The sequence below is a fragment of the Manis javanica genome, chromosome 5, assembly GCF_040802235.1.
Source record: "Manis javanica isolate MJ-LG chromosome 5, MJ_LKY, whole genome shotgun sequence".
In the NCBI taxonomy this organism is placed as follows: Eukaryota; Metazoa; Chordata; class Mammalia; order Pholidota; family Manidae; genus Manis; species Manis javanica.
In genome coordinates, this window is record NC_133160.1 from 130037649 (window position 1) to 130052849 (window position 15201).

Consider the following 15201-nt stretch of genomic DNA (forward strand, 5'->3'; position numbering starts at 1 on the left):
AGGGGGTTCAGAGAGCACAGAGAGCTCTGGGGTCACAGGGGACTCAGTCTGAATTCTTGCTTCACCTCTCAAAACTTTAGGACCTTGGGCAAGTTAATAAAACCTCTTTGAGTCTTAATTTCTATTATCAAATGGAAACACAAGGCTAAATTACAGGCTGTTGTGGGCACTAAAATAGATAACATATACAGACTGCTTAGTACAGTACTGAGGCCATTAATACTCAATAAATGACTGTAATTACTAAGATATGTTTAAGAACTTATTTTCAGTGTAATTTACTATTCAAATTCCAACTAATGTTGCAAATCAATAAAAGGAAAAGTATAAAGATTCAATAACAGATTTTTCTTTAATGCATTTAACTGATCATCCTTTCAATTCCTGCTCTCCTACTGCAGGTCATGACCCATTAGTGGGATGTGAAGCCATTTAGTGGATCTCAATCAGCATTTTTAAATAAAATAGAATAAAAATATAAGAATGCCTTGCAAAGGAAGTCTAAGCATTGATTCATGAATTTTTTTTAAAAACTTTTAAGTATTTTCATAATGTGTCTGTACACTGGATGGCTATATAAAACACATTTCCTACTGTACAAAAAAAAGTTTAAAAGCAACTACTTCATGCTGTAATAACAAGAATAAAAATAATTAACTGATCCTGAATGTTTAGTTTTTGCAAAACATTGCACAAAACTCATACATTATTTCATGCGATCCTCCCCAAAATCCTGTAAGATAGGTACTACTATTTCAACCATTTTACAGATGAGGAAACTGAGACTGAGAGAGATTAGGTCACTTGCAAAGGATGCAGTGCCAATAACTGCTAAATCCGGGGCTTGAATTTAGTTACCTTACTCCAGAACTTGCACGTTTAACCACTTCAGAAGGTACTAGGTTGTAACATATAACTTTTTCTTACATAAAAGCTATTCAAAAAGAAAACTTTCTCATAAGGCTTGACTTTCTGGGGGTTTAGCTTAGCTTAGAGAAGGCAGTATGATTCAGATATGAACGCTAGGTGTGAGATTCAGCTGCTGTCCCCTGGCATTGTTACTTCAGTGGCAAGCAGTGTTAGCAAATCATTAAAGCTCACCGTGTCTGGATTTCCTCACCTACACACAGGAATGACAGTATCTGCTCTGCGTCCCCACAGGTCACTGTGAGAAATTTATGTAGATATAACAAGTGAAATGTTTTACTTTGCTACTCAGTTATCTAAGATGATCATTAATACTGCTCAAAGGACCCCATGCTTTATAGAAACATATATCAAATATGATCAAATAAAGGAAGGCCACTAGAAAACTGTATGTGGAAACACTACACATTTCTTGACAAACAGTAGGCTTTCAGTAAATGCTCATAAACTGAAAAAAGTAAACCAATCTGATCTGTACGTATGTTTTATCCCTTTGTATTTTATTTTTCATTAAATCATTTTTTCCCTATTTATTGAACACCTACTAAATGCAGATTAGAAATGGGGACTATAAAAAAAGACTAAAAAACTGTTCCTTTGCCCTGAAGAATTCCCTAGTAATTTCAATTTTTTTCCAAAATTGTGTAAGAGAATTGTAAAATACAGCAATAATAATAATTTACATTTACTATAGTGCTTTATACTTTAGAAAGAACTATGTGGTAGCTTTTGTTTCTTGCACCAGTTGCCTAAGTTGTCAAGTCAGTATTATTTTCCTGACTCCAAATTACTGTTAAGTACTGCTAAGTCTTCAGAGTGAAAGTTTTTCAATGTCACAGGTGACTATAAAAATACGGTTTCGAAGAAAATACATTTTAATACGGGAAAGCTAGTGGCATGACTTTCTTCCTTCACATTTCTGAGCTGAAGTAATCTACAGTGCTACTGCATTACCTACGTTAAGATGCATTTCCAAAATGTTTCTTTTAAATACCTGCCTTTTATCTCTTTTCTTACAGGCAATTTTGTTTAATATATTGACCTAGGATTCAGTTTTCCCATAGAATAAAAGAGGTAGTAGTGAAGGTGTGTTCCCTTTGTTCACTTTTCAAAATTACCGAAAATTGATTGTTGTATTCAGAGTCTTGAGTCACACAGAAAGCCAATAAATTGTAACCCATATTATATATAATTCAACAACTACAGGTGATTTTTGCAGGTGAACGTTGATTTCATAATGAACTGAAAATTTGCTCCTGGCTATTTACCAAGAACCTTTTACTACAATTGCCTTATCCTTTGTATTCTAACCACTCCCTCTCGATCACCAACCCCCGCAACAGACTCACACTCCCTCACTGACACCAGATCAGTTTCCGGGCCATTATTTGTAAAACCATATTAAAATTTCACAACACATGGTCGTAGTTACTAGGTTTTCTACCCTCCACCACCACCTCCACCCACTGAATTAATGTGCCTATATATATGCATACATTTTATATTGGACATCCAATATAAAATGTAACGCCTGACTTCTGTTTACTAATAACCATGAAAAAAAGCCATACTCTACCTACCGTATCCGTAGGGTGAGGAGGTCCAATCTCGCCACTACAGAGCTCTGCAAAAAAAAGACGGTTATAGGAGCAGGAAAATCATCGCAAGAGCCCCTGGGAGAAGATAGAGAAAACACATTTTACACCACTGCCAGTGTGTGGTCTCCCGACTCCAGCCCCTGGTAAACAGGCAGAACCTTTGTCTTGCCTCAGCCATCGAAGTGGTGGCTCATCAGAATCGGGTCAACAAGAGTTTGTGCGAAATGGCTTGGCAGAGGTTAAACAAAGCGCTGCAGCCCCGGGGCGGGGGGCGGGGCTGAGCCCGTCGGCGTCCGAGATCCCCGACGTTGAGGTCTCGCGCAGACCCCCGCCGCGGCCGGGGCGCGCTTAGGAGAGGGGATTTCAGGGCCCCACGCTCCCGGCAAGTTCGCGGGGCTCAGCCCACCCACAGTTGCCTTGCGGGAACCCCTAGCAGCGCCGCCCCGCGCCGGGTCCTCAGCGCGGGCCGGCAGGGCACACTGCCGGGCGCACGCCCCCAGGGCCAGGGCAAGGTCGGGAATCCCGGGCGCCGCGGTGATGCCCGCCCGCTGCCCCCATTGTCTGTCCCCGGCCGCGGGCCGGCAGGCGCTCACCTGAGGCCCCGCCCGGAGCCGCGGCGGGCAGAGCGGCTGACGGCGACGGGCGGTCCCGCGCGGGCGGCGGGCGCGAGACAGCCCGCGACTGCCCCGAGCACCAGCAGCCTCCGCAGCAGCGCCAGCCGGGAACCCGCCTCTCAGGCGGCCGAGGCCTCCATTGCTCTACCCGCCGCCGCCACCGCGCGGCACTGCGCGCCCGGGCCCGCGCGGCGAGGTCACGTGCTGCGCCGGCGCCCCGAGCGCTCGGACCCGCGCCGCGGCCCCGCCCGGCTGCGCCCGGGGACTGCCTGGCCTGCGGCACCCCGGGGTCCTCTCGCGCGCTCCGGACAACCCCCTCCCTGCGGGTGCCCAGGAACCCGAAGCACACGGAGGGGCTTGGGGTGGGTCAGTGCCCTTCCCACCACTGCGGGGCACGGCCGGCCCGAGGGACTGAGCGCGTGGGGTCTGAGCTTCCTGGGGTAGGCTCGCAAGGGGGGTGAGGGCCGGGGACCATTAGTCATCACCCCACGGGATGCAAATCCGGCCCCTGATACCTAGATGAGCTAGATGCCAGAGAGAGCGCCCTGGACACCTGTGGGAGTTGCACTTTGCAGAGCCCCAGCAGTGAGACATGGCCCTGGGACTCCTGAAAGTTCAACAAGCCTGTGGAAAAAGGCTCGCAGTTGCTCTGCTGAGCCGTACGTAGTACATCAAAACAGAGTGACATTGACGTTGGGCATTATTGTCCCCAGCCATATGAAATTAAATACTTTAATATTTTAAGGAAAATATTTGTCCTTTCTTTTTGTGACTTACCTGGAAACACTGAGACTTTTTCTCCGTACTTTTTGCTGTGACTATTTTGATGGAACTTGGAAATCAGTTTCTGGTGACGTTTCCATTCACTTTGCATGCGAAGATGTAAAAACAATAATTTAGCATCTTTATTAATCAGGAAATTGAAAACGAAGCATAAACATCCTCTGTGATAAAAGATGCAGAAGATTAAAGGTAATCCTAAAAGATGACCTGTTGAACCAGATGTTCCCATTCCAAAAACAGGATTAATAATTTTAATGCAGGTGCATGACTTAAAAGGAACAACTTTGATACTGGGCGAATCTAGTATGTATTCCCTTATCTATCTGAGCTTTTTTCCAGATAAACCTTTAATTCACTATACCATGAAATATGGTTGTGTGTTTTTGTGAATATATATTTCATTCATTTGTTCACGGCTTATATGTTCTAAATGATGTCTCCTTTTTTCCAAATAAGCATAATGGTATGTTTTATAAAAGGGTTGAGCAAGTTATTTTTTATTTGATCTAGAATAGAAGCCCAAAGTTAAATCTGTTTAGAGCATAAAACAGGTTTTTTTCTTGACATAGTCTTGCTAACTACATGAAAACATACTCTATAAAAATTCAAACTTACATAAATCAAGTGTAGGTGTACTGTCGTTTTTAATTTTGCAGAGCAAGGTACCCCAAAGTATATGCCCTTAAAATACTGAAAGAGTTCTAGAGAATTTATCCTCATATTACAGCTTTAAACAGGACTTTGTGTTTCATGGGCCTCAAATACCAGAAGCTATCAAGCACCCCTTCTGCTAGGTGCTATTTTTTTCCCCTCACTTTTCAAACACATTGGTTCATGGTTACGATATAGAAGACTATAATAACATCAAAGCAGGTGTCAGTCCACTATTCACTTTTAAAATACCTTAACTGTCTTTCAGTTAAGATACAGATTTTCAGAGATCATAATACAATATAAAAGATGCAGAACATTAGGATTTTTTGAGATATTTAACCATTTAAATATCTTAGGAAGGATGTGAGAAAGAAATTACATAGTTAAGCCAGTAGTTCTCAACTGTGGTATTTTTGTCCTTGAGGAGACATTTTGGTTGTTACAACTCGTTGTCAGGCACTACAGTTGGCATCTGGTGGGTAGAAGCCAGAGATGCTGCTACATCCTGCGATGCCCAGGACAACCCCCACCACCAAGGATCATGTAGCCCAAAATGTCAGTGATGCCAAGACTGAGAAACCCCGAAGTAGACCCATGGACTTCCAAAGCTCTTGATTCTGTACCCACCATGTCTGCTTATCATCCCTTTCCCTGTGTATTTGCACAGAATTTTCTTAGTGCTCAGGAAAGGAGTATAATAGTAGAATCTTTCTACTGGGAAGAGAGACTAATAACTGAGAGGGATAAAAAGTAATTGCATAAACAAAAGTCATGTAGATAATAAAGAAAAAAAAGAAAAAAGCTAAAATCATAGAAATATTGTGGTGTGGGAAATATCTTAACTGTTCCTTGCAACTTCTTCAGAACTTTGTTGGGTCTTCCCAACAGCCTTGACTTCAAAAGTGAAAGAACCAAAATAATACCACCATTTTGAAAGTTTCCACTAGTCAGGAGTAAGGTTAGTAATTCCTCCTGTGCTGCTGTGAACATTCAGAGTTCAAAGTGAGTGAGGTGCTTATAAACGTCTCAGCAAGCAGGAAGTAGGGTTATAATCAGAACACTTACCCTATCCCTAGTCCTGACTTTTTCTCCCTATGCTTGGGTCTGGGGTAATTCACTTCAGACATTTCCTCAAATCTGTAAAATAGGGTTAACTGTTAGATCTCACATATCTTTCATCTAAATTACAAACTTATGATGGTGTCTAAAAATAAAGTAATACTAGGCAAATGTTAACAAAAAGAAAGCATATGGGGCAACTTGATATCCATAAGCAAAAGAATGAAACAGGAGAAAAAAACAGAATGAAACTGGACCACTACCTCATACCATATACAAAAACTAATTCAAATGGATCATAGACTTAAACACAAGAGAACTATAAATGAACTCTTAGAAGTAAATATAGGCATAAACCTTCACATAATTTCTTAGATATGGTACCAAAGGCACCATGAAGAAAAAAAATAAATAAAATTAGATTACATCAAAATAAAAAACTTCTGTTCTGCAAATGATACCATCAGGAGAGTGAAAACATGACCCACGGGATGGGGAAATGCACCAGCAAATCATATACCTGCTAAGAGATTTGTACACAGAACATAGAAAGAACTTGTACAACTCAATAATTAAAAAGACAAATAATCCCAATTTTAAAATGAGCAAAGGTATCTCAACAGACATTACTTCAACAAAGATATACAAATGACCAATAAGCAAATGAAAAGATACTCAACACCATTGACCATCAGGGAAATCACGTCAAATCACAATGACACTTTATACCGACTAAGATAGCAAACATTAAAAACAGATAGATAATAACAAGTGTTGGTGAGGATTTAGAAAAATTTTGAAAAAACCCTCATACATTGCTGGTAGTAATGGAAAATGGTGCAGCCACTTTGGAAAACAGTTCCTGAAGATATTAAATATGGAGTTACCATATGACCCAGAAATTCCACCCAAGAGAAATGGAAACATATATCCACATAGAACATGTATAGGAATGCTTATAGTTACATTATTTATAATGGCAAAAAGGTAGAAATAATCCAAATGTCATCAATTGACAAATGGATTAAACAAAATGTAGTCTTATCCATACAGTGGAATATTATTTGTCAATAAAAAGGAATGAATTGCAGATGACATGATATTGTACATAAAAAACCCTGAAGAATCCACTCCAAAACTACTAGATCTAATATCTGAATTCAGCAAAGTTGCAGGATACAAAATTAATAAATACACAGAAATCCGTTGCATTCCTATACACTAACAATGAACAAGCAGAAAGAGGAATCAGGAAAACAATTCCATTCATAATTGCATCAAAAATATTTAAATAGCTAGGAATAAACCTAACAAAGGAAGTGAAAGACCTATACTCTGAAAACTATAAGACACTCATGAGAGAAATTAAAGAAGATACCAATAAATGGAAACACATCCAATGCTCATGGAGAGGAAGAATTAATATTGTCAAAATGGCCATCCTGCCTAAAGCAATCAACAGAGTCAATGCAATCCCTATCAAAATACCAACAGCATTCTTCAATGAACTAGAGCAAATAGTTCTAAAACTCATATGGAACCAAAGCAATCCTGAGAAGGAAGAACAAAGCTGGGAGGATCACAGTCCTTAACTTCAAGCCCTAGAACAAAGCCACAGTAATTAAGACAATTTGGTACTGGCACAAGAACAGAATCATAGACCAATGGAACAGAATAGAGAGCCCTGATATAAACCCAACCATATATGTTAATTAATATATGATAAAGGGGCCATCGACATACAATGGGGAAATAGCAGTCTCTTCAACAACTGGTGTTGGCAAAACTGGACAGCTACATGCAAGAGAATGAAACTGGATTATTGTCTAGCCCTAAACACAAAAGTAAACTTGAAATGGATTAAAGACCTGAATGTAAGTCATGAAAGCATAAAACTCTTAGAAGACAACATAGGCAAAAATCTCCTGAATATAAACATGAGCAACTTTTCCTGAACACATCTCCTTGAGCAAGGGAAACAAAAGCGTAAATGAACACATGGGACTACATCGAACTAAAAAGCTTCTGTATAGCAAAGGACACCATCAGTAGAATAAAAAGACATAGTTTTTGAGAATATATTTTGTAAACAACATATCCAACAAGGGGTTAACATCCAAAATATATAAAGAACTCACACCCCTCAACAACCAAAAAGCAAATAACCCGACTAAAAAATGGGTGGAGAATATGAACAGACAATTCTCCAAAGACGAAATTTAGATGGTCAAAGGCACATGAAAAGATGCTCCACATCACTAATTATCAGGGAAATGCAAATTAAAACCACAATGAGATATCACCTCACACCAGTTAGGATGGCCAATATTGAAAAGACTAATAACAGCAAATGCTGGCAAGGATGCAGAAAAAGGGGAACCTCCTACACTGCTGGTGGGAATATAAGCTAGTTCAACCATTGTGGAAAGCAATATGGAGATTCCTCAAAAAACTAAAACTTGAAATACCATTTGACCCAGGAATTCCATTTCTAGGAATTTACCCAAAGAATACAAATTCTCAGATTCAAAAAGACATATGCACCCCTATGTTTATTGCAGCACTATTTACAGTACCCAAGGTATGGAAGCTACCTAAGTGTCCATCATTTGATGAATGGGTAAAGAAGATGTGGGACATATACATAATGGAATACTATTCAGCCATAAGAAAGAAACAAATCCTACCATTTGCAGCAACATGGATGGAGCTGGAGTATATTATGCTCAGTGAAATAAGCCAGGCAGAAAAAGACAAGTATCAAATGATTTCCCTCATTTGTGGAGTATAACAATGAAGCAAAACTGAAGGAACAAAACAGCAGCAGACTCACAGACTCCAAGAAGGGACTAGCAGCTACCAGGGGAGGGGTGGGAGTGGGTGGGTGGGGAGGGAGGGAGAAGGGGATTGAGGGGTATTATGATTGGCAGACATGGTGTTGGGGGGTGTCATGAGGAAGACAGTGTAGCACAGAGAAGGCAAATAGTAACTCTATGGCATTTTACTACACTGATGGGCAGTGACTGCAATGGGGTATGGTGAGGGACTTGATATTATGGGTGAATGTAATAACCACATTGTTTTTCATGTGAAACCTTCATAAGAGTGTATATCAATAATACCTTAATAAAAAAAAGGAATGAAATATTGACACATGCTACCACATGGATGAACCTTGAAAATGTTGTGTTAAGTGAACTAGGCCAGACACAAAAGACCCCATATTGTATCATTCCATTTATGTCAAGTGTCCAGACAGGCAAATCTATGGAGGCAGTAGTAGACTCATGGTTAGGGGGAGGGGAGTTGGGAGGAAAATGGAGAATGAGTCTTAATGGTTATGAGGGTTCTTGGGATGATGAAAATGTTCTAAAATTCATTGAGGTAATGGTTGCATAATTCTGTGAAAATACTAAAAATTACCAAATCACTGAATTTAAATGGGTGAATTGTATAGAGATATATGAATTTTATCTCAATAAAGCTGTTAAAAAGAGAAAAAGCCTAAGTAGCAATATTAAAATCTGATAAAAGAGATTTGAAGATAAAAAGTATCAAGTGCTAAAAGGTTCAAGCCAACTATAAAATATTTAACAGTCCTGAAACTACCTATCTAGCAATTGAGTTTTTGAATTATTTAAGCCAAAAACTGAAATAAAAGGGAAAACTAAAAATCTGCTGTCACAGTGGACTACTTTTATACTTTTCTTAGAAATTGACATATCACAAAGACAAGGTAACTATGTCTATGTAGAGGATTAACAAGCTTAATCTAAAAGATATAAAGAAATGTGTACCCAACAAACAGAAAATATCCATTCTATACAAAACCATTTGGAACAGTCATAAAAATTAACCAAGTTTTAGGCTTTAAAAAAACTCAATAAATTTCAAAAACCAAAATCCATGCATACTACATTCTTTGATCAAAATTCAATAAGTTAGAAATTTGTAACAAAATCCTAAGTGAAAAAACTTAAATTCCTTTTAAATAACTGTTAAAATAGGGTGACAATACCTTTCAATACACCCAGACACAGTCCTGGCTTACACCTGTTGTCCTGACATTTTGTATATATATATCCCAGTTTGGATAATAGATTACATAGTGTGGCCCCAGTTAAGGAATAATGCAGAACTCAAGTTGGAATCTTTTCAGAAACAACAAAAAGCAATGACAAAAAACCCATGGGTGGACAGCTCAAGGTTCTGAAGAGAAATTTTGTAGCCTTAATGCATACATTAGAAAATAAGAAAGAATAAAAATAAGCTTAAGTACATGACTCAAGAATGAAAATAAATAAAAACAGAGAAGTAGAAAGAAGGGATGAAATAGAAGTTAATGCAATAGAAAACAAATAATTTTTTATTTTTTTATCAGCAGATTTTATCAACAAAATAAGTTGATTCTTAGGGAAAAAACTTGGCCAATCTCTGGTCAATCAGTGAAGAGACACAAAAAATAAACAGTTCACAAGAAAAGAGAAATGACTTAGGTGTGGATTTTTTTAAATCTCAAGGAAATAGAGTGCCCAGAAAAACTGACATCAAGGGGAAAAAATCTCAACACATCAGTACCTTTTAGAAGAAATTGAAAAGGCGGTCAAATGATTTCCTCTAAAAAAGACAACTACCAAGGTGATTTCATAAATTAGCTCTAACAAACTTTCAAGGCCCTAACAATTCCCGTGTAATGTAAAGTGCTCCAGAGCATGATAAAAGGGAAATTTCACAACTCATTCTAGGAGGCTAGGATAAGAACAGCATCAAAGCTAGACAATGCTGTTTTCATCCAAAAAGATGGCCATGGCCCAGTCCCACCTATGAGCACAGATAAAAAAATCTGAATAAAATACTAGAAAGTCAAAACCAGCAGTACATTAAGATAATGCTACAGTGCTGGAAATTGTAATGGTAATAATTGTACAAGGTTGTGAATGTATTTAACGCTACTGAATTGTAAACTTAACTATTAAAATGGTAAATTTTACATATATTTCACAATAAAAAAGTTAATGTTACAATTATTGGGAGACAATTCTCCATGGAGCTCTTAATTTCTGCATATCTTTTTAGAAGTGGCCCTGACAATTTTTTTTCTGGACTATCTTTTCAAGGATGTTTGTGTAGCTTTGGAAGATAGAGATAGTGTTATCTCAGGGCAGGGGGCAGATTTGTTTGCTGTCCAATATAAAGAAGATAATGACTCTCTCCAAGGCAAAGGTTGGATAGGTTGCTTAAAGTCCTTTACTGAAGACCAAGGTTGCCTAAACTGTGGTTCCTTAAGCTGTGATGTAAACCCACTGCATACGCAGCATCCATCCAGGCTTATCTGTGGAATTTAGGACATGAGGAACTGGTGCGAAACTCAGGCTGCCTGTAGGGTGTGCAGGAATAAAGAGCTTTGTCTTGAATGCAAAAGTCTCACATCTTCTGCCGGTACTTATGAACCTCTGGCAAGCTTACTTGATAGGTTGCCATAGGGCAAAATTTAAGGCCAGTTACAGTTCTTCACAGTCTGAGCCACAAGGATAGACTACTACATGGCTGTCTGGAAGAGAAAGGATGAGGTTAGGGGATAAGAGAAGATGGCACAGGGGGTGCTCTCACACAACTGTTGGGTGGTGTGGAGGAAATGGGGATCCTGGACTGTCCCACCTGTTCATGAATGCTTAGAGACTGAGCAATGAGAGGTGGGACTGAAGCAAGCTGTGTGCGTGGTGTTCTCCTCAGGTGTGGTAAGAAAGAGCTGTCATGGCAATGGGTTGCAGGCCTTGGGGCCCCATCAAAAGACAGTCTGACTAGAGCTATTGAGCCAGGGGATCTGCAAAGTTGAAATAAATGGCATCAGCAGTAAGGACACAGAATTTTGGTTCTGTTTAGTTGAGCTGGGGTCACCATTAGTCACTTGAAATTAAAAGTCAATGCAAAGCTTTGGTTGCTGGAGAAAAGCTACTCTTCCTTCTATACCCTCTGATCTCTCCCTCCTCCTTCCTGACCTCAGGAAAGTCGTGCTACTTTAAGGAACCAAATGATTGGGCCAAGGTCTCCTTGTGGCCAAGGAGGACTGAAGGCCATAGACACACTATACAAATATACTGAGAAAATTTAGGGAGCAGAGAGACTCACATTTCCATGGCTTTCTTGGATACAGGAACCCAAGTCACCATTCTGCCTAGCCTGATGGTGCTCAGATTCAAGTGATGGAGTTTGGAGAGGCTTCTGAATGGGGAAGATAAGCTAATTTGAGTTTATGGATGGGCTCTTTTGGACTAATTCAATGCACTGCTGTGGCTTGTACATGTGAATGAATAGTAGTAATTGATGTGTTACATGCTTATACTCCCATCCCCTAAGTGTCAGAAGGGATTACCCCAAACAGGGAAGAGCAGAAAGTGCAGACATGCTGGTGGGCCTAACTTCCGGCCATTTGGCACTAGCAGATGAGCCGGGATTGAGCACATGTGCCTCTGCCCTCTGATTTCAAAGCTCTCACTCTGTAGATGATATCCTGTTGGTTGGCAAGTCAAAAGCCTCCATCTCGAGGCTCCTGACTATCACACCTACACCCAACAAACTTCAGAGGCCGGCTTGCCAAGTGAAGTTTCTTGGGACTGTATGGGCAGATTCCCAGTGCTGAATGCCTCCAGCACCCCAGGAAAAAGTGTTAAATCTCTAGGCATCCCCACTCCCCAAAATTGGTTTCAGCTCCTTGGTGGACTTTTGGGAACTGGAGACAACAGGTGCCGCACTTGGACATTCTGTTTGGTCCTTTATATCAGCTAAACCACAACTCAGCATTCTTTGAGAGAGGCCCAAACCGAGAACAATGAATGCTCCCTTTGTCCCCTACAAAGAGCCTGCACTGCAGCCTGGCAAAGTCATATGGTCTGCCTGATTCAAGAAACTGCAGTGGCCGGCAGTCTAACCTGATGCTGTGTCATCCCTGCCCACATGCTATGAAACAGACAAACTCAGGTGCATATGGGCCACTTTTGAACCATTTGCCCTTGAACCACAATGACATCAATGGCAGCTCCCAAACATGGACTCTGTCCTGTACGTGTACAAACACACAGACAAGCAAAACCTTTTAAAAACCTGGTTGATACAAATTCATATGCTTCTCCTGACTTGCCTTACAGCTTTGGGTTCTGCAATGGATGCCTATCTAAGCTGTAAGTACTCAGTGATATTGCCCATATTTCTTAACCAAATCAATTTCATGATGATCCAAATCAACAAATCCCAAACAGGAGTAACTTGTGAGCCTTAGGTCTATCTGTATGTGGAGGAGAGATACCACAGGCCATCTCTCCATTGTGGATGGGGGTTGCTTTTTGGCTTATCTACTGCCCCACTGGCAAGTTACCAGAGAGTAGCAGGCCAGTCTAAATAAGTGCATGAGCCATAATGGATAACAGATGACTTTAGACTACATCCTAGATATCTAAAACAGCACCTACCTGTTCTGCATGACAGTTACTCAGTTGGCTGGGTCAGGGATCCTGGGAGGCATGACTGAGGTAAGCACTGATGGTTAACTTCTTCCTGCTGCTTAGAATCTCATTAATATTAGCCTTAAATTGCTGTATGAGACAAACTGAACAAATCTGGTCTCAGCCTCTGTTGGTCAGAGTAAGTAGGGTGGCAGATGGAGTGGCATACTTACAGGAACACTCAAGTTTGGCCAAGAATGTAGAGTCAAAGGGTGGATTATCCTTGGGAGAGGCAATTTGCCATGGACCCTGAGCACTCTTGTACATTATTGTCATGGGTAGACTAATAATGAAAGGCCCTGATGAATCTTTACCTAGGCCATTTCTCAGCATTGTTTTTGCAATGAGCACCCTGAGGGATGAGGCGATGTTTTCCTTCGGGGACAAAGAGCAGGCTTACTTATTGCTTGCTATGAAAGAGATGGATTCCCTAAGCTCAGTGATCCTAGGCTGTGACATGAACCTCTGCAGGCGTAGTATTAATCTGGGCCCTTCCACCCTGACCTCGTGGGGCTTGGGGGTGGGCAAGGAGAACCAACACAAATAGGATGCTTATGCTGCTTATGGTACCGTGAGAAATAAAAGCCTTTGCCTCTGACCCAGGAATCTCCTGTTTTCTGCCAGCATCTAGGTTCATTTACTAGCTTGGAACTAAGGTGAAATAAAATCCAGACCCTTATATTTAACTGCACTTCAATTTCTTTAACACAGACTGTTCTAGTTGAGTTCTACATTATTTCTTGGAGGAAATTTCAGCATTTCCTATTTTTTGGAATTTATGTGTTAACTTAGATTAGCATATGATCATTCTTCATACTTTTTTCTTGATATCTGACAGATGTGTAATTATTTCCCTCTTCTTTGTTTTGAATTTTATATATTTTTTATTGATAAGCCTTGATAAATGGGGGTTACTGTTACTTTTTCCAAATCTCTTGAGTTAAGTTCTCACTCATTTGTTAACAGTTTTATTTCTTGATTAGCATAAAGTTATAGGTTTTCCTCTAATACTCCTAGATTTTAATATATAATTTTGATTCCAGAGGATTTATTATCACAATTATTGCTCTGAATTATTTCATTCTCTTTATGATTTTCATTTTATCAGAAGGTAATTTAGGAAGAAATTTTTTAGTTTTCAAACACATTGAAGTTTTTGTTCTTTTATATTATTTTCTAATATGCATTATGGTTAGAGAAATGATTTATATAACAATCCTTTTAAATTTGAGGCTACCTTCAAGGGCTAATACATGATCTATATTTTAAATCTAAGAGATGTACTTGAAAAAGTGTGTCTTCTCAGTATGCTGGGTCTAGGGTTTTTTTTTACATGTGTATGAATATATACAGCTAGGTATTTGTGATGGCTGTATCTTCTTGTTCTTAGCATTTTTCTTCTTGTTCATGTTCACCCAGTACATTAACATCATGTTTTTCTTTTTTCCCCTAAAATTCTACATGGTCAGATAAGATTATTACTCCAGCTTTCTTTTGGTTTCCAATTGCCTGATGAATCCTTTTCCTTCCTTTTCCTTTCAAACTATGCCTTTTTAAGTCTCTCTTGTAGCTGATATATATATATATATATATATATATATATATCTAAATCCAGTCTTTTAATTGGTGAATTTATCCACTTATATTTATTGTGTCTGCACTTACATATGGATTTATTTCTGCCATTGTTTCATATTTCTGTTACATGTTAATTTTCTTTTTTTCTCTTTTCTTGCTTTATGCCAAAGAGATCAAGTTTTCTTCTGTTAAATGTAATGTTATATCACTTTAAAAATTATCTAAAAGTGACTTCTCCATTACTAGTTGTATGTCTATGGACAAGTCTTGCCTGTGCCCTCACCTGTAAGACAAGATTGAAGGATAATATGGTTGTTGTAGAATTAAAGGAGGTAATTTATGTGAAACAGAGTAAGTGCCTGGTAAGAATAAAGTTTTCTATATAAGTGTTTATTGCTATATCATTATGATAGTTGCTCTTAAGAGTCATATTTATGTTATTTGTCCCTGTTGATTTCTGAAACATCATATTTGTATTTTCTCCCAAAA

The 15201-nt window shown here is 39.4% G+C and overlaps 1 protein-coding gene across 3 annotated transcripts in view; it reads right to left on the reverse strand.

Annotated features, from left to right (window-relative positions):
• CRACD (capping protein inhibiting regulator of actin dynamics) overlaps nucleotides 1-3299 on the reverse strand; it is a 306858-nt gene extending 303559 nt beyond the window's left edge. For 2 of the 3 annotated variants that reach the window (XM_073237567.1, XM_073237565.1), the window contains exons 1-2: nucleotides 3119-3299; nucleotides 2508-2551 (exon numbers count right to left, since the gene is read on the reverse strand). The gene's annotated coding sequence lies outside the window, so the exon portion shown is untranslated. Of the gene's footprint in view, nucleotides 1-1101; nucleotides 1166-2507; nucleotides 2552-2683; nucleotides 3088-3118 lie in introns of those variants that run through there. The other variant, XM_073237566.1, reaches the window with a different exon arrangement.
• Between the last annotated feature and the right edge of the window lie 11902 nt (nucleotides 3300-15201).